A 26,077-nucleotide genomic window follows, 5' to 3' on the forward strand; every position below is an offset into this window, starting at 1 on the left:
CACGTGGCTAGGCGAATATGAGAGTTTAAGGGAGAACCACGCTTACTGGAAAGGAAGAGGTGATGGCACGGAGGTGTTAGGTGGCCGGCGACGGGAGGTGGCGGTGCGTGGCTGTGAGTGGCGGCTGGACGACAGACGGTGGTGGTGCGAGAGACGGAGATGGAGGAAATCGATTTTGGGGCTTTAGGGATTTGGGTAGCAAAAATCGCGATTTAAATTCAGAGGAGTCGCGAAAATAGGGGGCACGGACCCCGTGTAGGGTCCGGGCCTAGGTCCGTGTACTCTCGGTATGAGTAATTCTGAGAAGTGAAAGACACGGACCCCGTGCAGGGGTCCGGGGTAGGGTCCGTGTAGACTCTGGAAATCGGCATTTTTGAAAGGGACGTACACGGACCCCGTGTATGGGTCCGAGGTAAGGTCCGTGGAGACTCGGTAAATCTAAAAATGTTTCGCGTTTTTTTTTTATTATTAATTTTTTTATATATATGCGAGCCAAACCCAAATGTGACGCCGTGAATGCATAAATCTATAGATCAAAGTCGACACTAAATAAAGCACACAAGATGCAAGAATTGTAAAGAAACTTCCCTGGTCAATTTGAGGTTTTGAAACCGATCGCCCTGATAAATTCTCCCACGCTTGAGACATTCCACTGCCAGTATATAAATTACCTGCACCACCATTCACTGAGATTAACTAATGAGATATTCATGAAATAAAAAGAAAGAAAATGGAAATAAAATAAGAAAGAAGAGTAAAACTAAACACTGGGTTGCCTCCCAGCAAGCGCTAAATTTAGAGTTGATAGCTTGACTATACTCCCTTTATTCAGTTTGGATCTTGCAGATCCACTGTGGTCGACTCAATGGGTATGGCACCACCATGATAAACCTTCAGTCAATGCCCATTTACTTTGAAAGGTCCAGTCGCTTCACTAGTGATCTCTACCGTCCCGTAGGGGAACACTTGCGTGATGGTATATGGTCCATACCACCGTGAACGCAACTTACCTGGCATCAATTTCAGCCGAGAATTATATAGCAGGACCAGTTGTCCTACCACAAATTCTCGATGGACGATGTTTTGATCATGCCAGCGTTTGGTTTTCTCTTTGTAAAGCTTGGCATTCTCGTAGGCCTCCAACCTAAACTCATCTAGTTCATTCAGCTGCAGAACTCTGTTGTCACCTGTGGTTTTAGTATCAAAATTTAAGAATTTAGTAGCCCAATAAGCCTTGTGCTCAAGTTCAAGCGGGAGGTGGCATGATTTCCCATACAACAGTTTAAACGGAGACATGCCAATGGGGGTTTTAAAAGCAGTGCGATAAGCCCAAAGTGCATCGTCAAGTTTGCTAGACCATTCTTTCCTTGAAGCACCGACAGTGTTCTCAAGAATGCGCTTAATCTCTCGATTTGATACCTCGACTTGGCCACTAGTCTGAGGATGGTAAGGTGTAGCCATCTTATGTCGGACCCCATACTTTGCCAACAGACTGTCGAATTGACGATTACAAAAATGAGTACCCCCATCGCTAATAATGGCTCTAGGTGTTCCAAAACGTGAAAAAATATTTTTCTTTAGAAATTGAACAACCACCTTAGAGTCATTAGTCTTGCATGCAAGTGCCTCCACCCACTTAGACACATAATCAACGGCTACCAAAATATACTTGTTCCCAAAAGAGATCGGGAAAGGACCCATAAAATCTATACCCCACACATCGAATAATTCACACACAAGAATATTATTGAGAGGTAATTCATGTCTCTTGGAGATATTACCTGTGCTCTGACAGTTTGAACATTTTGTGACATATTCATGTGCATCCTTAAAAAGAGTAGGCCAATAAAAACAGGACTGGAGGACTTTGGATGCAGTTCTAGTTGCCCCAAAGTGGCCTCCAGCCGGACCCACATGACAATGAAACTAAATTTCACTTACCTCTTCCTGGGGTACACATCTACGGATTATACCGTCTGCACATATTCTAAACAAATAAAGAACCTCCCACAAATAATATTTCAAATCCGAGAAAAATTTCTTCTTTTGCTGGTAAGTAAAGTGGGGAGGAATGAACTTACTTGAAAGATAGTTAACAAAATCTGCATACCACGGTAAATTGGTGATCTCAAAGAGTTGCTCATCTGGAAAATTGTCTCGAATAATGTCATTGCTTTGAATCGGGTTTTCCAAACGAGAAAGATGGTCTGCAACTTGATTCTCTGTGCCCTTCCTATCGATTATTTCCAAATCAAATTCCTGCAACAGAAGAATCCAGCGAATTAGTCTTGGTTTTGCATCCTTCTTGGACATCAGATATTTCAATGCTGAATGGTCGGTGTGCACGACGACTTTACTCCCTATAAAGTATGATCTAAACTTGTCCAAAGCAAACACGACGACTAGGAGCTCTTTTTCTGTAGTGGCATAGTTCAGTTGGGCAGCTGACAGTGTCATGCTAGCGTAGTAGATGACATGGATGCATTTTTCTCTCTTTTGTCCCAACACTGCCCCTAGCGCTGTGTCACTCGCATCACACATCACCTTAAATGGCGACCCCCAGTCAGGTGCTATCATCACAGGTATTGTGATCAATTTCTCTTTCAAGATCTGAAATGCCTGCACACACTCAGCTATAAAAATCAAAAGTTACCTCTTTTATCAGTAAATTTGTCATAAGCTTGGCAATGCTAGAAAAATCTTTTATAAAGCGTCTGTAGAATCCCGCATGCCCAAGAAAACTACGCACTCCTCTAATGTTGGTTGGGACTGGGAGTTTCTCAATCACTTCAATCTTTGCCTTATCAACCTCAATCCCATTTTCAGAAATTTTATGCCCCAACACTATTCCCTCTCTCACCATAAAATGACATTTTTCCCAGTTTAGGACTAAATTCGACTCCTCACATCTTTCCAAAACCTTAGACAGGTTAATTAAACAAGTATTGAACGAGGAGCCAAATACAGAAAAGTCATCCATGAATATCTCAATAAAGTCCTCAATCATGTCATGAAAAATTGCCATCATGCATCGTTGGAAAGTTGCTGGTGCATTACATAGACCGAATGGCATTCGTTTATATGGAAATGTCCCATAAGGACAAGTAGAAGTGGTTTTCTCCTGATCTTCAGGGTCAATGGGAATTTGCATATAACCTGAATAACCATCCAGGAAACAGTAAAAAGGATGTCCAGCCAATCTTTCCAACATTTGATCGATAAATGGGAGGGGGAAATGGTCTTTACGGGTGGCGTCATTAAGTTTTCTATAATCAATACAGACACGCCACCCCGTAACAGTTCTGGTAGGAATTAGTTCATTATTTTCATTTTTTCACAATAGTGATCCCACCTTTTTTCGGAACAACTTGCACTGCACTAGCCCACCTACTATCAGAGATCGGGTAGATAATACCTGCGTCCAGTAGCTTAATCACCTCTTTCTTTACAACCTCTTGCATGGCTGGGTTTAGACGCCTTTGGGGTTGAGTAGACTTCTTGTGATCGGCCTCCATCAGAATCTTGTGCATACACATAGAAGAGCTGATCCCCTTAATGTCTGCGATGCTCCAGCCAATGGCTTTGATGTTGTCTCTCAGCACTCGCAACAGCTTTTCTTCCTCCTTACCTATCAAAGTAGATGAAACAATCACTGGCAGTTTATCATTATCGAGCAAAAACAGATATTTTAAGTGCGAAGGAAGAGGTTTCATCTCTAGGATCGGGGCTTCTTCGATGGAGGATTTTAAAGGTCTTGGGACATGCCCAAGCTCCCCAATCCTAGAGTTTACCGTTTTCGACAGTGGTATGCCTGCCTCCAAATAGGAGATACATTCATCAAGCTCTTGATTTCCCAATTCTTGTGGAGATGAATGAGTTAAGAAAACCTCCAAAGGGTCCTCACCTATCCGTCCCTGTAAATCACACTTAGCAAACTCATCAGTAGCATCGATTCGAAAACAATCAGAAGTATCATTAGGATATTTGATGGACTGAAAAACATTGAATATGACACTTTCTTCATTAAACCTCAAGATTAGCTCGCCCTTTTGCACATCTATCAAAGCTTTCCCGGTGGCTAAGAATGGTCTCCCTAAAATAAGAGGGATCTCTCGATCCTCCTCCATGTCTAGCACGGCGAAATCCACCGGAAAGATAAACTTATCGACTTTCACCAACACATCCTCTACAATTCCCCTAGGGTATTTAATTGATCTATCAGCTAACTGTAGGGAAATTGTAGTTGGTTTCACCTCACCGATCTCTAACTTCTCAAAACAAGAATATGGCATTAAATTAATGCTTGCACCTAGGTCACATAGAGCTTTCCTGGAAAATGAAGTTCCTATGGTACAAGGGATGGAGAAGCTACCTGGGTCTTTAAGCTTCGGAGGTAGTTTATTTTGTAAAATTGCAGAACATTCCTCCAAAAGCTTAACTGTCTCAAAGTCAACCAAATTCCTTTTGTTTGATAAAATCTCCTTAAGAAATTTAGCATACGAGGGCATTTGAGCTAAAGACTCTGCAAATGGGATATTTATGTGCAGCTTTTTGAAAATCTCAAGAAATTTTGAAAATTGGGTATCCAGTTGCAATTGCTTTGTTCTTTGGGGAAATGGGAGTGACTTAATATCAATTTTGGAGTTTGAGTTTAGAGACTTATCTTTCTCCCTTGTGTCATTGGACTCTTGCTTGGATATTTTCTTCTCCTTCATATCTCCTTCAAAATCGATCACTTCCTGCTTTATGGGAGACGTCACCGTGACTGCATTGACACCTTTTGGATTCTTTTCCGTGTCACTAGGTAGTGTACTCGGAGCTCGTGTAGCCATTTGTGTCGCTAACTGCCCTAGTTGCGTCTCCACTCTTTGCATCATGGCATCATCGTTTTGCCATCTCATCTCATTCCCAGCTATGTACTTGGCAAGCATATCCTCAAGATTCGACTTACTATCCTGTGGCTTGAAACCGGGTGGCATAGTCGGTCCAGCACCTTGCGGAGGTTTAGGTGGTTGCTGAGGAGGCTTTTGTTGTGCGGGATGTTGCGGAGGATTAAATTGTAGTTGCTCGACAGAATTTTCTGGTTGTCTCCACCCAAAATTCGGATGATTCCTCCAGCCCGGATTATATGAGAAACTGTATGGATTATATTGTGGACGACCTTGGTTTCCCACATAATTCACTGAGTCCCCTCCAAAACACTGTATTCCCTCACAAGACATATCTAGCGCGAAGGGCATGTCACTAGATGATCCACCAACTGTCTCAGCACTTTCATGAATTTGATGCATTGGTTTGGCCGGTATTGATTTATTTGCCTGTAACTGCGCCATCTGATGTGTCAACCCGTCAAGCTTCGCTGTGATCGCTGTCAAAGCGTCCATTTCCAGAAATCCTACCTTCTTCTCCCTTTGGTTATCTTGCCAACCCACATTTCTCTCCGCCATATTCGAGATGATTTCAAGTGTTGCGGTTGTCGTTTTCCTGTATAAGCTTCCGTTGGCTGCCGCATCGAGCATAGATCTCACAGAAGGATCTACCCCATAATAGAATGTCTCAACCTGTTGGCCTATTGAAAAGCCATGTCTCGGGCACATCCTCAACATCTTCTTAAACCTCGCCCATGCTAAATTCAGTGATTCCTAACCTATTTTACTGATAGGACTCGTTTTTACGTGTTTTTAGTGTTGGTTTTGAGTCTCATTCATGCATCATATTAGTTTGTTTAGTTTAATTTAGCATTCATTTAGCATTATTTAGCATTTGGCTGATCTCGTGTATTTTATGGTTGTTTTGTAGGAAGTGGACCAAAAAGTGGGATTTTATTTGCATAGCATCGAAGAGGTCTCGCTAGGGCGGTCAAAAGTGACCGCCCCAGCGAGCATATTGGCCCAGCCGAGGAGTTTCTGCGCGAGTCATTCGCTAGGGCGGTCAAAAATGACCGCCCCAGCGAATCCATCGATGTGAACGAGAATATTTTGCGCGAAGCTCTCGCTAGGGCGGTCAAAAGTGACCGCCCCAGCGAGACCAAAGACACGGCCAGGAATTTTAATTCGAGAATCACTCGCCCCAGCGGACAATCCTGACCGCCCTAGCGAGCGACGCAATCCGGGAAGATTTGTTTCCAAGTTTTGTGGACTCTATCTTAGACCATAACCTAATACACGAGAGAGGCGCCGATTTTGAGACTATTCTGATATTTTCCATCACTTTTCTTGGGAGGAAGGCTAGGAGCAAGAGAGACTTTCGAAGAACTCGAGAATTCCAAGCGTCGCAGCCGTCATCCATCGTCAACCTTAGTATTTTAATTATTCAGTTTTTATTTCTTGCATAGATTGTTGATTTTTATTATGAATTTTGTTGGCTAAACTCTATATTTGTTGGGATTTGAGGGGATCCTACCCCGTACTCGTTGTTTAACATTATTTATCGACGTTTTTATGAGTGATTTGTTTATGCTTTTGTGCTTTCTCATTTCAATTGAAGTCTAGCTAACTTCCTTTGATTATTTCATGTTGTTAATGATTTCGATAGAATAATTGAAAATAGGATCGAATAGCATAGACCACGGATTTACAATTTTAGTAGATATACGGAATTGGGTACGTGTCGATAGTGATAATTCACCCGGATGAAAGCTAGCGGATTCCATAGAACGTAATGCAATCGTGAACTGTTAAATAATTGAGGATACTTGATTACTGCATGTTTATGATTAGTATTAATATAGCTCGACAGAGTATATTAATTAGTCTAGGGAATTCCGTCGAATGCACGAGTAAAAGTCGAGTATAATTATTTGAACACGAGCGGTAGGTGAACTGATAATTCCCAACAAATTCGCTTCTCATTTGATTTACATCCAATTTAATCATTGATTTCTTGATTATTTGTTCTTGCATTTTAATCATTTTAGTTATTAAATTCACTTTAGTTTAATCACCAACTCAATCTATCGTTGCTAAAGAAATTGAAGTGAAAATAAGAATAGTGTAACGCAGTCCTTGTGGATCGATACTCGTATTCACTTACGTTTATTATAACTTGACTATCGTGCACTTGCGATATTTTAAATCGAGCTTTCATTTATAAAACAAATTTTGGAACTATTCACTGTGCAAGTTTTGCTCGATCAAGTTTTTGGCGCCGTTGCCGGGGACTGTTGATTCACAATTTTTCTATTTTTCATTTAAATTCTTTAGTATTATTTATTTTATTGTTAGTTGATACTCCTATTCTGTTGCAGATTTTTCTTGTGGTGCATGCGAAGATCACTCGAAGTTAAGCTTGAGCCTTTTGACCCTGAGATCGAACGCACTGCTAGACGCCAAAGACAACAGCAAAGACTCAAGGAACAAATGGATAGGCACGAACAAGAGCAGGAGGCGGACCGCCAAAATGAGAGACGGATTGAGATGCCACGCCGTATACCGATGATGGATTATGCACAACCGTCTCTTGATGGAGCACGTCCAAGCATCGTGAGACCAGTCATCCGAGCTAACCAGTTTGAGATCAAGCCAGCTATCATTCAGATGATTCAAAACACTGTTCAATTTGGGGGAAGTGCACTTGACGACCCTAATTCTCATATAGCTGATTTTCTTGAAATTTGCGATACTTTTAAGTTTAATGCTGTGTCTGATGATGCTGTTCGTTTGCGTTTATTTCCATTTTCACTAAGAGATAAAGCTAAGGCGTGGTTAAACTGTTTGCCTGTAGGGTCTATCACTACATGGGAGGATATGGCGAAGGCATTCCTGATCAAGTACTTTCCTCCGTCGAAGACTATGAAGCTGAGAGCCGACATTACTACTTTTGCTCAATATGAGCTTGAGTCACTTTACGAGGCGTGGGAGCGATACAAGGATTTATTGAGGAGATGTTCACACCATGAGCTACCTCTTGGGTTAGTTGTTCAAACTTTTTACTACGGTCTGCTTACTCCTAACCGTACCATGATAGATGCTGCTGCCTGTGGTAACTTGCTGAGAAAAACGGCTGAGGAAGGATATGAATTATTGGAGGAGATGGCTGCTAGTAGCTATCATCCTCATTCCGATAGGCAGAAACGAGGTGCTGGAGTTAATCAAGTTACTGATTTGTCTGCGGTGTCAGCACAGTTAGAGGCTTTGAACAGAAAGATTGATGGGATGAGTGCGAGTGGATCGGCTATGCATCTGCAAGAGATTTTCTGTGATAAGTGTGGAGGTGAGCATGACGTGCAGGATTGCCAAGATGGCAATCCATTCTATGTGCCTGAGGGAGCAAAACACGTGGGATTCCAGAACCGTCCTAGAAATGACCCTTATTCAAACTCTTATAATCCGGGATGGAGGAATCACCCAAACTTTTCGTGGGGAGGTCAAAACAACCAAAACCGCCAACAAAGAGGTCCACCACATGGGATGCACCAAGGATTCAAGCCAGAACCGCCTAGGGAGGAGAAGTCAAATTTAGAGCAAATGATGACTAAATTTATTTCAGCAACTGAGACGAGATTTCAGAATCAGGATGCATCCATAAAGGGGTTAGAGAATCAAATTGGGCAGTTGGCTAAGTTAATTGCTAATAGGGAGCAAGGAACTTTGCCAAGCAACACGGAGACTAACCCGAGAGAGCAAGTGAAAGCTGTGGAATTGCGTAGTGGAAGAGCACTCGAGTCTAATGAGGAAAGGACCAAGCATGGTGAGGATGAGGTGGAACATCAAGGAGGTAAGTCTTCTAACTCTACATTTACACCTACTGCACCGAATAAAATTGTTATCCCTCCACCTTTCCCCGCAGCAATGAAGAAAGCTAAGTTAGATGCACAATTTGGTAAATTTCTTGAGGTATTCAAAAAACTGCATATTAACATTCCTTTTGCTGATGCCTTATTGAATATGCCAAGTTATGCATAATTCTTGAAAGATATCTTGGCGAATAAGCGGAAGCTAGAAGATCATATGACTGTGAACTTGACTGAAAATTGCTCCGCTTTAGTTCAAAACAAGATGCCTCCAAAGCAAAAAGATCCAGGGAGTTTCTCTATACCTTGCATTATTGGTGATATTAATTTTCATAAAGCTCTATGTGATCTTGGTGCGAGTATTAATTTGATGCCCTATTCTGTGTTTAGGAGACTGGGATTGGGTGAACCCAAGCCAACTAGGATGTCATTGCAGCTGGCTGACAGATCTGTCAAGTATCCACGTGGGATTATCGAAGATGTCTTGGTGAAAGTGGATAAGTTTATTTTTCCTGCAGATTTTGTAGTACTTGACATGGAGGAAGATTTAGAGATGCCTTTAATCCTAGGGAGACAATTTCTGGCTACAGGGAAAGCACTGATTGATGTTGACGAGGGAAAATTGAGACTGAGAGTTGGAGAAGAAGAAATTATTTTTGATGTCTTTAATACTCTCAAGCACACAATGCACAATGATAGTTGTTTTCGTGTTGATGTCTTAGATTCTCTCGTTTGTGATTTTGTGCAGGATGGATTGCAAGAACCATTGGAGGCCACTCTCACTACGGAAAAGCAGGAGGACGAGTTAGACGAGGAAAGGATGGAGATGGTAGCTCACTTGAATGCCATTCCACCTTGGAGAAAGCAAGTGAGGCTTCGACTAGAGGAATTGGGAGACAGAAAAGATTTAATGCCTCAAAAGTCGAGCCTAGAGGAGCCACCTACTTTGGAGCTCAAACCACTACCTCCACATCTCAAGTACGTATATCTAGGAGAAAATAATAAACTGCCTGTTATTATTTCTTCTTCTTTGACAGATGATATGGAGAGTAAGCTCTTAGAAGTCCTTAAGGAGCATAGAGGAGCATTCGCTTGGAAAGTTGTGGACATCAAGGGGATAAGTCCTTCGATCTGCATGCACAAAATTCTGATGGAGGATAAATACTCACCTCTAGCACAACCTCAAAGGAGACTCAATCCAAAGATGCAGGAGGTCGTAAAAGCTGAAACGATCAAACTTCTGGATGCAGGTATTATCTATCCTATCTCTGATAGTGCGTGGGTAAGTCCTGTGCAATGTGTGCCTAAAAAGGGTGGGATTACTGTTATTACCAATGGAAAAAATGAGTTGATTCCCACTAGAACTGTTACGGGTTGGCGTGTGTGCATGGATTATAGGAAATTAAATGATGCAACCCGTAAAGATCACTTCCCCCTGCCATTTATTGATCAAATGATTGAACGATTAGCCGGTCATGAATTTTACTGTTTTTTGGATGGATATTCGGGATACAATCAAATCACAATTGCACCTGAGGACCAAGAGAAAACTAATTTCACTTGCCCTTATGGTACTTTTGCGTTTAGACGTATGCCCTTTGGTCTATGCAATGCACCTGCTACATTTCAAAGATGCATGACCGCTATTTTTCATGACATGATTGAGAATTTTCTTGAAGTTTTTATGGATGACTTCTCCATTTTTGGCTCTTCGTTTAATGAATGTCTAGAAAATTTGAACTTGGTGCTTATTAGATGTGAAGAGAGCAATTTGGTGTTAAATTGGGAGAAGTGTCATTTCATGGTGCAAGAGGGGATTGTGTTAGGGCACAAGGTGTCAGAAAATGGAATGGAGGTCGACAAAGCCAAGGTGGAAGTAATCAAAAATCTACCACCTCCGTCATCAATCAAGGGAGTCCGCAGTTTCTTGGGGCATGCTGGTTTTTATAAGCGTTTCATTAAAGATTTTTCTAAAATTGCTAAGCCCTTGTCCTCTCTATTGATGAAAGATGTTGAGTTTAATTTTGATTCTACTTGTCTGCAGGCATTCGAGATACTCAAGGAGAGTTTGGTGACAGCACCTGTTCTGACTGCCCCTGATTGGGAGCTACCGTTTGAGGTGATGTGCGATGCTAGTGATACAGCTGTTGGTGCGGTGCTGGGTCAAAGGAAGAACAAGGTATTTCATACCATCTACTACGCAAGTAAGACTTTAAATGATGCTCAATTGAATTACGCTACTACTGAAAAGGAATTACTTGCTATAGTATTTGCTTTCGAGAAATTTCATTCATATCTTGTTCTGTCTAAAGTGATTGTGTATACAGATCATTCTGCCCTAAAATACTTGCTTGCTAAGAAAGATGCGAAACCTAGGTTAATTAGGTGGATTTTACTATTGCAAGAATTTGATCTCGAGATTCGAGATAAAAAGGGTGTAGAAAATGTGGTTGCTGATCATCTGTCTAGGCTTGAGGATGTTAGAATTAATGGCTTTGATGCTGATATAGATGACTGGTTCCCTGATGAGCAATTGTTTGAGGTGAATGCGTGCCCTTGGTATGCCAATTTTGCCAATTTGCTTGTCACCGGCACACCCCCCCCAAATTTATCATTTCACCAAAGAAAGAAATTCTTTTCTGACGTGAAATATTATTTTTGGGAGGAACCGTTTTTGTTTAAAATCTGTGCAGATGCCATGATAAGGAGATGTGTAGCGGAGGAGGAAACCAGTCAAATTCTGAACCACTGCCATGACCGTGAGGTAGGTGGTCACTTTGGACCCATACGGACGGCATCTAAGGTACTTGAATGTGGCTTCTATTGGCCAACTCTTTTTAAGGATGCTCGTTTGTATGTTCTCAATTGTGATAGATGCCAATGCACAGGTAATATTTCCAACCGTCATGAGATGCCTTTGAATAATATTATTGAGTGTGAAATATTTGATGTGTGGGGGATTGATTTTATGGGTCCTTTTCCTGCTTCTTTTGGAAAGAAATTTATTTTGGTGGCAGTGGAGTATGTGTCGAAATGGGTGGAGGCAGAGACTTGTGCCACAAATGATGCACAAGTGGTGTTAAAATTTTTAAAGAAACACATTTTTAATCGATTTGGTACACCGCGTGCAATCATAAGTGATGGTGGCACCCATTTTTGCAATAAAATTTTTGATAAACTGTTGGGCAAATATGGTGTCACCCACAAAGTTTCCACTCCATACCATCCCCAAACTAGTGGACAAGTTGAAGTGTCCAATCGAGAGATTAAGAGGATTTTAGAAAAGACGGTTAATGTGAATCGAAAGAACTGGTCCATTCGGTTAGATGATGCTTTGTGGGCTTATCGTACTGCGTTCAAAACACCTATAGGCACTACACCATATAGGTTACTTTTTGGTAAAGCATGTCATCTACCCGTAGAATTAGAGCATAGAGCATATTGGGCGACCAAGGCACTAAACTTTGATTTTGCTCTTGCAGGTGAGAAACGATTGCTGCAGTTGAGTCAGTTGGATGAGTTCCGAGATACAGCTTATGATCTTGCCCTATCTTACAAGGAACGCACCAAAAGAGCCCATGATAAACACATTGTAAGAAGAGAATTCAAAGGGGGTGAAGCGGTGTTGTTATACAACTCTAGCTTACGACTTTTTCCGGGCAAGCTGAAGTCCAGATGGTCAGGACCATTCATCATAGCCGAGGTGTTCCCATCAGGTGCAGTGGTGTTGCATGATGGCAAGGAAGGGACGTTTACTGTGAACGCCCAAAGATTAAAGCACTATATTGGTGGCACAATTGAGCCACAAATTGGAGTCACTCGGCTCCATGACAGTCGTTGAGGACATGGGTGAAAAGTCGAGCTCTAGACTATAAATTGAGAACTACCTCTACTCCTTATTTTGATTTTAATTAGATTTTTTTAGCATTCGCATCATTTGTATTTAGGTAGTTGCATGGCATGGCATTCATTGTTTTTATTTATTTTTTTTCGAGAGTATCTCGCTAGGGCAATCAAAACCGACCGCCCCAGCGAGCCGTCGTTTTTAAAAAATTTTTTTTTCACCGAATATACCTCGCTAGGGCGGTTATTTTTGACCGCCCCAGCGAGGCGTCGTTTTTTTAAAAAAAATGTTTTCACCGAATATACCTCGCTAAGGCGGTTACTTTTGACCGCCCCAGCGAGGCGTCGTTTTTAAAAAAAATTTTTTTCACCGAATATACCTCGCTAGGGCGGTTATTTTTGACCGCCCCAGCGAGGCGTCGTTTTTTTTTAAAAAAAAAATTTCACCGAATATACCTCGCTAGGACGGTCACTTTTAACCGCCCCCGCGAGCACTCATATTTTTTAAATTTGTCTTGGCGAGAACCCCTCGCTAGGGCGGTCAAAACTGACCGCCCCAGCGAGCACGCGTATAAAAAATAATTGGTCACCGCAAACCACTCGCTAGGGCGGACACTTTTGACCGCCCTAGCGAGTCGCGCAGACTATAAAAAAAAATTTTCTCCCCTTTCTTCCCCACTTCGAACCCTACCCCTTTCCTCTCCAATAATCGGCGCCTCCTCCATCTTTTACGCTCAAATCTTCTTATTTTGTGATAATTTCAGGAAAAGACTCGATCTTGGACGCTACCCTCCACCAGGACGCGTTTACACTACAATTTCTTCTACTCCGGTCATCTTCCAAGGATTCCGGCGAGCTTCTCCGGCGAACTTCAAAAATTTTCCGCTTCAGACTCCTTGCACTCCCATCTCGACATGGCACCTAAACGGTCTAAGGTAACTCACGGCGCCTCTAGTTCTCGGGCTACTCCGTCTATGTTTGTGAATGATAATGCTAGGGATAGATATGCACATGCTAGACTACATAGGAAGCCTATCCCGGAGCGAGGATTTAGCCCGTCTATTATTCATCATTTTCCGCCATTCCAAATTGAGGGACGAGGGTGGACTGGTTTTGTGGCACAACCGAACGCAGCAGTGGTTCCGGTCGTGCGCGAATTCTATGCCAATGCTCCGGAGGGGAGTGGGCATAAGGCATCTGTGAGGGGACGTCTAGTCCCGTACGACTCCAGGACTATCAATGACTTGTTGGGTTTGCCGTCGGTGGATGACTCGGTGTTTCAAGCGTGGGTCCTTAACCCGGATTACGATTTGATTCTTCAGACGCTCTGTTATCCGGGCGCCACGTGGAAACAGCCGGGGACGTATACGGTCTTTCTGGAAAAATTTTTGAGAGTGGATGCGGCAGTGTGGTATGCCTTTTTGTCGAAGAGATTAATGCCGGTCGGGCATACGAGTGATGTCCAACGGGAGCGGGCGGTTGTTCTGTATGCCATCCAGACTGGGATGGTGATTGATGTGGGCCGACTCATCTTTGGACAGCTCAACATGTGCATAAACAGCAGCAATTTGGCGTTTTATTTTCCGACGATCGTGACTGAGCTTTGTGCCCGAGCGGGGGTGATATTTGCCGATGATGATGAGTGGCTACCACCGATGAGAGCCATTGATGACGCTCTTTATCGATCCAAGAGGGAGAAGAGGCAGGCAGAGCTGCCCGAGGATGTATTTTTCGAGTATGGGGGCGCCGCTCACCCACCTCCGGCTTTACTACATGCACCACCACCTCCGCAGCCACGCCGCCGTGCCATGCGAGATCGCATCAACGAATTGGGCGCTTGGGCCACATATCAGACTGAGTATCAGGCCGTGAATCAAGCTCATATTCAGAACGTCGAGTACTTGGTACAGGGGATCTCCACGCATTTGGGCATCGACACATCCGGCCGGCCTCCTGTACCCGCATACCCGCCACCCTTCCAGTTCCAGTACCATTATCCTATGCCGCCACCAGCTGACGAGGGAGTCCGACCACCTGAGCATGACGAGGAGGAGGACTTCTGATCAGGGGAGTTTACTGTTTCCCCTTTCTTTTTTATTTGTTTGCTTATTTCAGTCCTTGCATTTGCATTCATGCGTTTTTATGTTTGTTTTTAGTCTTTGTTTCGTTTTGTGCTATGAGGACATGGCACAACTCTAGTATGAGGGGGTGGGTAGTTTGTTTTGGTTGTTTAGTTATTTGTTTTAGTTCATTGCATTTCTTTAAGTTTCGTTGCATTTTTTTTTTTTAGTTGGTGTCGTTTATGGTGAGAAGACATAGTTTATGAGCCAATGATGATCTTGAATTGATAGTTTACAAAAATGTTGATTGGGTCACTTCTTGAACGGTACTCTTAATTGTTGAAGCATAAAGTTTGGTACAAAATTTGAACTTTTGAGCACATTTGCGTGGGGACTAGGATTTTGTAGGAATAATGGTGAAATTTGAAAATTTTGTTTGGTTAACTTGAAAGGCACCATTTATGAGTTGATTTAGCATGCAAACCCGTGAAAATAAGTCGCTAATAGTGACCTTGATTGAGAAAAGTTGATTTGCCTTGAACTTTACTTGTACCTCCTCTCCAATGTACTAATTAAAATATCAAACTCCCAACCGGCTATAATCCAAAGTGATATCATTCTTAGCCTAGGGAGTACATGTGTGAAAATTGTGCATTCAAAAAAAAAAAAAAAAAGGGAGAAAAGAAAATAAGGAGATGCAAGGTGAGGGGGAGCCTAAATAAAAGGAATGAAATTCTATTCCTAGGCTAAAAGTTGGAGATGTAAGGAGACGAGGAAAGTCAGACGCAAAAGTCTTGACGATTGCACAATGAAAATGATCGGTGTACTCCCAACTTTTTAGCCACTTGAGCTTATTTCCCTTCTTTTCGACACCCCTATCTGCTCTTAAAAGTTGAATAAAGTTCACTTTATGGCTAGTGATAAATGGATACGGGAATGCATGCTAGTGAGACTTGTATTGAAGTGCTAATTAAGTGACTCGCATGATTTGATAATTGATCTATTTGACGTACAAATGACTAGACCCATCACGACACACACACACGTTCAAACTAGTGTTGATATTTATGTGTAGATGAGAAATGAGTATTCGTTTGCGATTTGACTTGACTATGATTGGTAGTGGGAAAGTAAACTGAGGCATGAACATAACCGTTGTCGACTCACCATTGACATTTACTTGTGTTGGTTTTTCTTGTTTGAGTTTGTTTGTTTTTGTTGAGTTTGTTTAGTATCTCGTGCTTTAACCTATTTTACTCGAGGGCGAGCAAAAGGTTAGCATGAGGGGGTTGATAGGACTCGTTTTTGCGTGTTTTTAGTGTTGGTTTTGAGTCGCATTCATGCATCATATTAGTTTGTTTAGTTTAATTTAGCATTCATTTAGCATTATTTAGCATTTGGCTGATCTCGTGTATTTTGTGGTTGTTTTGTAGGAAGTGGACCAAAAAGTGGGATTTTATTTGCATAGCATCGAAGAGGTCTCGCTAGGGCGGTCAAAAGTGACCGCCCCAGCGAGCATATTGGCCCAGCCGAGGAGTTTCTGCGCGAGTCATTCGCTAGGGCGGTCAAAAATGACCGCCCCAGCGAATCCATCGATGTGAACGAGAATATTTTGCGCGAAGCTCTCGCTTTTGACCGCCCCAGCGAGACCAAAGACACGGCCAGGAATTTTAATTCGAGAATCACTCGCCCCAGCGGACAATCCTGACCGCCCTAGCGAGCGACGCAATCCGGGAAGATTTGTTTCCAAGTTTTGTGGACTCTATCTTAGACCATAACCTAATACACGAGAGAGGCGCCGATTTGGAGACTATTCTGATATTTTCCATCACTTTTCTTGGGAGGAAGGCTAGGAGCAAGAGAGACTTTCGAAGAACTCGAGAATTCCAAGCGTCGCAGCCGTCATCCATCGTCAACCTTAGTATTTTAATTATTCAGTTTTTATTTTTTGCATAGATTGTTGATTTTTATTATGAATTTTGTTGGCTAAACTCTATATTTGTTGGGATTTGAGGGGATCCTACCCCGTACTCGTTGTTTAACATTATTTATCGACGTTTTTATGAGTGATTTGTTTATGCTTTTGTGCTTTCTCATTTCAATTGAAGTCTAGCTAACTTCCTTTGATTATTTCATGTTGTTAATGATTTCGATAGAATAATTGACAATAGGATCGAATAGCATAGACCACAGATTTACAATTTTAGTAGATATACGGAATTGGGTACGTGTCGATAGTGATAATTCACCCGGATGAAAGCTAGCGGATTCCATAGAACGTAATGCAATCGTGAACTGTTAAATAATTGAGGATACTTGATTACTGCATGTTTATGATTAGTATTAATATAGCTCGACAGAGTATATTAATTAGTCTAGGGAATTCCGTCGAATGCACGAGTAAAAGTCGAGTATAATTATTTGAACACGAGCGGTAGGTGAACTGATAATTCCCAACAAATTCGCTTCTCATTTGATTTACATCCAATTTAATCATTGATTTCTTGATTATTTGTTCTTGCATTTTAATCATTTTAGTTATTAAATTCACTTTAGTTTAATCACCAACTCAATCTATCGTTGCTAAAGAAATTGAAGTGAAAATAAGAATAGTGTAACGCAGTCCTTGTGGATCGATACTCGTATTCACTTACGTTTATTATAACTTGACTATCGTGCACTTGCGATATTTTAAATTGAGCTTTCATTTATAAAACAAATTTTGGAACTATTCACTGTGCAAGTTTTGCTCGATCAAGTTTTTGAAAGCACGAGATACTAAACAAACTCAACAAAAACAAACAAACTCAAACAAGAAAAACCAACACAAGTAAATGTCAATGGTGAGTCGACAACGGTTATGTTCATGCCTCAGTTTACTTTCCCACTACCAATCATAGTCAAGTCAAATCGCAAACGAATACTCATTTCTCATCTACACATAAATATCAACACTAGTTTGAACGTGTGTGTGTGTCGTGATGGGTCTAGTCATTCGTACGTCAAATAGATCAATTATCAAATCATGCGAGTCACTTAATTAGCACTTCAATACAAGTCTCACTAGCATGCATTCCCGTATCCATTTATCACTAGCCATAAAGTGAACTTTATTCAACTTTTAAGAGCAGATAGGGGTGTCGAAAGGAAGGGAAATAAGCTCAAGTGGCTAAAAAGTTGGGAGTACACCGATCATTTTCATTGTGCAATCGTCAAGACTTTTGCGTCTGACTTTCCTCGTCTCCTTACATCTCCAACTTTTAGCCTAGGAATAGAATTTCATTCCTTTTATTTAGGCTCCCCCTCACCTTACATCTCCTTATTTTCTTTTCTCCCTTTTTTTTTTTTTTTTTTGAATGCACAATTTTCACACATGTACTCCCTAGGCTAAGAATGATATCACTTTGGATTATAGCCGGTTGGGAGTTTGATCTTTTAATTAGTGCATTGGAGAGGAGGTACAAGTAAAGTTCAAGGCAAATCAACTTTTCTCAATCAAGGTCACTATTAGCGACTTATTTTCACGGGTTTGCATGCTAAATCAACTCATAAATGGTGCCTTTCAAGTTAACCAAACAAAATTTTTCAAATTTCACCATTATTCCTACAAAATCCTAGTCCCCACGCAAATGTGCTCAAAAGTTCAAATTTTGTACCAAACTTTATGCTTCAACAATTCAGAGTACCGTTCACGAAGTGACCCAATCTACATTTTTGTAAACTATCAATTCAAGATCATCATTGGCTCATAAACTATGTCTTCTCACCATAAACGACACCAACTAAAAAAAAAAAAATGCAACGAAACTTAAAGAAATGCAATGAACTAAAACAAATAACTAAACAACCAAAACAAACTACCCACCCCCTCATACTAGAGTTGTGCCATGTCCTCATAGCACAAAACGAAACAAAGACTAAAAACAAACATAAAAACGCATGAATGCAAATGCAAGGACTGAAATAAGCAAACAAATAAAAAAGAAAGGGGAAACAGTAAACTCCCCTGATCAGAAGTCCTCCTCCTCGTCATGCTCAGGTGGTCGGACTCCCTCGTCAGCTGGTGGCGGCATAGGATAATGGTACTGGAACTGGAAGGGTGGCGGGTATGCGGGTACAGGAGGCCGGCCGGATGTTTCGATGCCCAAATGCGTGGAGATCCCCTGTACCAAGTACTCGACGTTCTGAATATGAGCTTCATTCACGGCCTGATACTCAGTCTGATATGTGGCCCAAGCGCCCAATTCGTTGATGCGATCTCTCATGGCACGGCGGCGTGGCTGCGGAGGTGGTGGTGCATGTAGTAAAGCCGGAGGTGGGTGAGCGGCGCCCCCATACTCGAAAAATACATCCTCGGGCAGCTCTGCCTGCCTCTTCTCCCTCTTGGATCGATAAAGAGCGTCATCAATGGCTCTCATCGGTGGTAGCCATTCATCATCATCGGCAAATATCACCCCTGCTCGGGCACAAAGCTCAGTCACGATCGTCGGAAAATAAAACGCCAAATTGCTGCTGTTTATGCACATGTTGAGCTGTCCAAAGATGAGTCGGCCCACATCAATCACCATCCCAGTCTGGATGGCATACAGAACAACCGCCCGCTCCCGTTGGACATCACTCGTATGCCCGACCGGCATTAATCTCTTCGACAAAAAGGCATACCACACTGCCGCATCCACTCTCAAAAATTTTTCCAGAAAGACCGTATACGTCCCCGGCTGTTTCCACGTGGCGCCCGGATAACAGAGCGTCTGAAGAATCAAATCGTAATCCGGGTTAAGGACCCACGCTTGAAACACCGAGTCATCCACCGACGGCAAACCCAACAAGTCATTGATAGTCCTGGAGTCGTACGGGACTAGACGTCCCCTCACAGATGCCTTATGCCCACTCCCCTCCGGAGCATTGGCATAGAATTCGCGCACGACCGGAACCACTGCTGCGTTCGGTTGTGCCACAAAACCAGTCCACCCTCGTCCCTCAATTTGGAATGGCGGAAAATGATGGATAATAGACGGGCTAAATCCTCGCTCCGGGATAGGCTTCCTATGTAGTCTAGCATGTGCATATCTATCCCTAGCATTATCATTCACAAACATAGACGGAGTAGCCCGAGAACTAGAGGCGCCGTGAGTTACCTTAGACCGTTTAGGTGCCATGTCGAGATGGGAGTGCAAGGAGTCTGAAGTCGCCGGAAAATTTTTGAAGTTCGCCGGAGAAGCTCGCCGGAATCCTTGGAAGATGACCGGAGTAGAAGAAATTGTAGTGTAAACGCGTCCCGGTGGAGGGTAGCGTCCAAGATCGAGTCTTTTCCTGAAATTATCACAAAATAAGAAGATTTGAGCGTAAAAGATGGAGGAGGCGCCGATTATTGGAGAGGAAAGGGGTAGGGTTCGAAGTGGGGAAGAAAGGGGAGAAAATTTTTTTTATATAGTCTGCGCGACTCGCTAGGGCGGTCAAAAGTGTCCGCCCTAGCGAGTGGTTTGCGGTGACCAATTATTTTTTATACGCGTGCTCGCTGGCTGACCGCCCTAGCGAGGGGTTCTCGCCAAGACAAATTTAAAAAATATGAGTGCACGCGGGGGCGGTCAAAAGTGACCGCCATAGCGAGGTATATTCGGTGAAAATTTTTTTAAAAAAAACGACGCCTCGCTGGGGCGGTCAAAAGTAACCGCCCTAGCGAGGTATATTCGGTGAAAATTTTTTTTAAAAAACGACGCCTCGCTGGGGCGGTCAAAAGTAACCGCCTTAGCGAGGTATATTCGGTGAAAACATTTTTTTAAAAACGACGCCTCGCTGGGGCTGTCAAAAATAACCGCCCTAGCGAGGTATATTTTTATGAAAAAAAAAAAAAAAAAAAAAAAAAACGACGGCTCGCTGGGGCGGTCGGTTTTGACCGCCCTAGCGAGATACTCTCGAAAAAAAAATAATAAATAAAAACAATGAATGCCATGCCATGCAACTACCTAAATACAAATGATGCGAATGCTAAAAAAAATCTAATTAAAATCAAAATAAGGAGTAGAGGTAGTTCTCAATTTATAGTCTAGAGCTCGACTTTTCACCCATGTCCTCAACGACTGTCATGGAGCCGAGTGACTCCAATTTGTGGCTCAATTGTGCCACCAATATAGTGCTTTAATCTTTGGGCGTTCACAGTAAACGTCCCTTCCTTGCCATCATGCAACACCACTGCACCTGATGGGAACACCTCGGCTATGATGAATGGTCCTGACCATCTGGACTTCAGCTTGCCCGGAAAAAGTCGTAAGCGAGAGTTGTATAACAACACCGCTTCACCCACTTTGAATTCTCTTCTTACACTGTGTTTATCATGGGCTCTTTTGGTGCGTTCCTTGTAAGATAGGGCAAGATCATAAGCTGTATCTCGGAACTCATCCAACTGACTCAACAGCAGCAATCGTTTCTCACCTTAGATGCCGTCCGTATGGGTCCAAAGTGATCACCTACCTCACGGTCATGGCAGTGGTTCAGAATTTGACTGGTTTCCTCCTCCGCTACACATCTCCTTATCATGGCATCTGCACAGATTTTAAACAAAAACGGTTCCTCCCAAAAATAATATTTCACGTCAGAAAAGAATTTCTTTCTTTGGTGAAATGATAAATTTGGGGGGGGTGTACCGGTGACAAGAAAATTGGCAAAATTGGCATACCAAGGGCACGCATTCACCTCAAACAATTGCTCATCAGGGAACCAGTCATCTATATCAGCATCAACGCCATTAATTATAACATCCTCAAGCCTAGACAGATGATCAGAAACCACATTTTCTACACCCTTTTTATCTCGAATCTCGAGATCAAATTCTTGCAATAGTAAAATCCACCTAATTAACCTAGGTTTCGCATCTTTCTTAGCAAGCAAGTATTTTAGGGCAGAATGATCTGTATACACAATCACTTTAGACAGAACAAGATATGAATGAAATTTCTCGAAAGCAAATACTATAGCAAGTAATTCCTTTTCAGTAGTAGCGTAATTCAATTGAGCATCATTTAAAGTCTTACTTGCGTAGTAGATGGTATGAAATACCTTGTTCTTCCTTTGACCCAGCACCGCACCAACAGCTGTATCACTAGCATCGCACATCACCTCAAACGGTAGCTCCCAATCAGGGGCAGTCAGAACAGGTGCTGTCACCAAACTCTCCTTGAGTATCTCGAATGCCTGCAGACAAGTAGAATCAAAATTAAACTCAACATCTTTCATCAATAGAGAGGACAAGGGCTTAGCAATTTTAGAAAATCTTTAATGAAACGCCTATAAAAACCAGCATGCCCCAAGAAACTACGGACTCCCTTGATTGATGACGGAGGTGGTAGATTTTTGATTACTTCCACCTTGGCTTTGTCGACCTCCATTCCATTTTCTGACACCTTGTGCCCTAACACAATCCCCTCTTGCACCATGAAATGACACTTCTCCCAATTTAACACCAAATTGCTCTCTTCACATCTAATAAGCACCAAGTTCAAATTTTCTAGACATTCATTAAACGAAGAGCCAAAAATGGAGAAGTCATCCATAAAAACTTCAAGAAAATTCTCAATCATGTCATGAAAAATAGCGGTCATGCATCTTTGAAATGTAGCAGGTGCATTGCATAGACCAAAGGGCATACGTCTAAACGCAAAAGTACCATAAGGGCAAGTGAAAGTAGTTTTCTCTTGGTCCTCAGGTGCAATTGTGATTTGATTGTATCCCGAATATCCATCCAAAAACAGTAAAATTCATGACCGGCTAATCGTTCAATCATTTGATCAATAAATGGCAGGAGGAAGTGATCTTTACGGGTTGCATCATTTAATTTCCTATAATCCATGCACACACGCCAACCCGTAACAGTTCTAGTGGGAATCAACTCATTTTTTCCATTGGTAATAACAGTAATCCCACCCTTTTTAGGCACACATTGCACAGGACTTACCCACGCACTATCAGAGATAGGATAGATAATACCTGCATCCAGAAGTTTGATCGTTTCAGCTTTTACGACCTCCTGCATCTTTGGATTGAGTCTCCTTTGAGGTTGTGCTAGAGGTGAGTATTTATCCTCCATCAGAATTTTGTGCATGCAGATCGAAGGACTTATCCCCTTGATGTCCGCAACTTTCCAAGCGAATGCTCCTCTATGCTCCTTAAGGACTTCTAAGAGCTTACTCTCCATATCATCTGTCAAAGAAGAAGAAATAATAACAGGCAGTTTATTATTTTCTCCTAGATATACGTACTTGAGATGTGGAGGTAGTGGTTTGAGCTCCAAAGTAGGTGGCTCCTCTAGGCTCGACTTTTGAGGCATTAAATCTTTTCTGTCTCCCAATTCCTCTAGTCGAAGCCTCACTTGCTTTCTCCAAGGTGGAATGGCATTCAAGTGAGCTACCATCTCCATCCTTTCCTCGTCTAACTCGTCCTCCTGCTTTTCCGTAGTGAGAGTGGCCTCCAATGGTTCTTGCAATCCATCCTGCACAAAATCACAAACGAGAGAATCTAAGACATCAACACGAAAACAACTATCATTGTGCATTGTGTGCTTGAGAGTATTAAAGACATCAAAAATAATTTCTTCTTCTCCAACTCTCAGTCTCAATTTTCCCTCGTCAACATCAATCAGTGCTTTCCCTGTAGCCAGAAATGGTCTCCCTAGGATTAAAGGCATCTCTAAATCTTCCTCCATGTCAAGTACTACAAAATCTGCAGGAAAAATAAACTTATCCACTTTCACCAAGACATCTTCGATAATCCCACGTGGATACTTGACAGATCTGTCAGCCAGCTGCAATGACATCCTAGTTGGCTTGGGTTCACCCAATCCCAGTCTCCTAAACACAGAATAGGGCATCAAATTAATACTCGCACCAAGATCACATAGAGCTTTATGAAAATTAATATCACCAATAATGCAAGGTATAGAGAAACTCCCTGGATCTTTTTGCTTGGAGGCATCTTGTTTTGAACTAAAGCGGAGCAATTTTCAGTCAAGTTCACAGTCATATGATCTTCTAGCTTCCGCTTATTCGCCAAGATATCTTTCAAGATTTTGCATAACTTGGCATATTCAATAAGGCATCAGCAAAAGGAATGTTAATATGCAGTTTTTTGAATACCTCAAGAAATTTACCAAATTGTGCATCTAACTTAGCTTTCTTCATTGCTGCGGGGAAAGGTGGAGGGATAACAATTTTATTCGGTGCAGTAGGTGTAAATGTAGAGTTAGAAGACTTACCTCCTTGATGTTCCACCTCATCCTCACCATGCTTGGTCCTTTCCTCATTAGACTCGAGTGCTCTTCCACTACGCAATTCCACAGCTTTCACTTGCTCTCTCGGGTTAGTCTCCGTGTTGCTTGGCAAAGTTCCTTGCTCCCTATTAGCAATTAACTTAGCCAACTGCCCAATTTGATTCTCTAACCCCTTTTTGGATGCATCCTGATTCTGAAATCTCGTCTCGGTTGCTGAAATAAATTTAGTCATCATTTGCTCTAAATTTGACTTCTCCTCCCTAGGCGGTTCTGGCTTGAATCCTTGGTGCATCCCATGTGGTGGACCTCTTTGTTGGCGGTTTTGGTTGTTTTGACCTCCCCACGAAAAGTTTGGGTGATTCCTCCATCCCGGATTATAAGAGTTTGAATAAGGGTCATTTCTAGGACGGTTCTGGAATCCCACGTGTTTTGCTCCCTCAGGCACATAGAATGGATTGCCATCTTGGCAATCCTGCACGTCATGCTCACCTCCACACTTATCACAGAAAATCTCTTGCAGACGCATAGCCGATCCACTCGCACTCATCCCATCAATCTTTCTGTTCAAAGCCTCTAACTGTGCTGACACCGCAGACAAATCAGTAACTTGATTAACTCCAGCACCTCGTTTCTGCCTATCGGAATGAGGATGATAGCTACTAGCAGCCATCTCCTCCAATAATTCATATCCTTCCTCAGCCGTTTTTCTCAGCAAGTTACCACAGGCAGCAGCATCTATCATGGTACGGTTAGGAGTAAGCAGACCGTAGTAAAAAGTTTGAACAACTAACCCAAGAGGTAGCTCATGGTGTGGACATCTCCTCAATAAATCCTTGTATCGCTCCCACGCCTCGTAAAGTGACTCAAGCTCATATTGAGCAAAAGTAGTAATGTCGGCTCTCAGCTTCATAGTCTTCGACGGAGGAAAGTACTTGATCAGGAATGCCTTCGCCATATCCTCCCATGTAGTGATAGACCCTACAGGCAAACAGTTTAACCACGCCTTAGCTTTATCTCTTAGTGAAAATGGAAATAAACGCAAACGAACAGCATCATCAGACACAGCATTAAACTTTAAAGTATCGCTAATTTCAAGAAAATCAGCTATATGAGAATTAGGGTCGTCAAGTGCACTTCCCCCAAATTGAACAGTGTTTTGAATCATCTGAATGATAGCTGGCTTGATCTCAAACTGGTTAGCTCGGATGACTGGTCTCACGATGCTTGGACGTGCTCTATCAAGAGACGGTTGTGCATAATCCATCATCGGTATACGGCGTGGCATCTCAATCCGTCTCTCATTTTGGCGGTCCGCCTCCTGCTCTTGTTCGTGCCTATCCATTTGTTCCTTGAGTCTTTGCTGTTGTCTTCGGCGTCTAGCAGTGCGTTCGATCTCAGGGTCAAAAGGCTCAAGCTTAACTTCGAGTGATCTTCGCATGCACCACAAGAAAAATCTGCAACAGAATAGGAGTATCAACTAACAATAAAATAAATAATACTAAAGAATTTAAATGAAAATAGAAAAATTGTGAATCAACAGTCCCCGGCAACGACGCCAAAAACTTGATCGAGCAAAACTTGCACAGTGAATAGTTCCAAAATTTGTTTTATAAATGAAAGCTCGATTTAAAATATCGCAAGTGCACGATAGTCAAGTTATAATAAACGTAAGTGAATACGAGTATCGATCCACAAGGACTGCGTTACACTATTCTTATTTTCACTTCAATTTCTTTAGCAACGATAGATTGAGTTGGTGATTAAACTAAAGTGAATTTAATAACTAAAATGATTAAAATGCAAGAACAAATAATCAAGAAATCAATGATTAAATTGGATGTAAATCAAATGAGAAGCGAATTTGTTGGGAATTATCAGTTCACCTACCGCTCGTGTTCAAATAATTATACTCGACTTTTACTCGTGCATTCGACGGAATTCCCTAGACTAATTAATATACTCTGTCGAGCTATATTAATACTAATCATAAACATGCAGTAATCAAGTATCCTCAATTATTTAACAGTTCACGATTGCATTACGTTCTCTGGAATCCGCTAGCTTTCATCCGGGTGAATTATCACTATCGACACGTACCCAATTCCGTATATCTACTAAAATTGTAAATCCGTGGTCTATGCTATTCGATCCTATTTTCAATTATTCTATCGAAATCATTAA

At 42.1% G+C, this 26,077-nt stretch overlaps 1 non-coding gene across 1 annotated transcript; it reads left to right on the forward strand.

Annotated features, from left to right (window-relative positions):
• Nucleotides 1–24,696: 24,696 nt before the first annotated feature.
• On the forward strand, nt 24,697–24,803 carry LOC140824909 (small nucleolar RNA R71). Its single transcript, XR_012116525.1, has one exon. It is a non-coding gene; the product is annotated as a small nucleolar RNA R71 (small nucleolar RNA).
• Nucleotides 24,804–26,077: the final 1,274 nt, after the last annotated feature.

This window comes from Primulina eburnea, chromosome 2 (assembly GCF_022965805.1).
Source record: "Primulina eburnea isolate SZY01 chromosome 2, ASM2296580v1, whole genome shotgun sequence".
In the NCBI taxonomy this organism is placed as follows: Eukaryota; Viridiplantae; Streptophyta; class Magnoliopsida; order Lamiales; family Gesneriaceae; genus Primulina; species Primulina eburnea.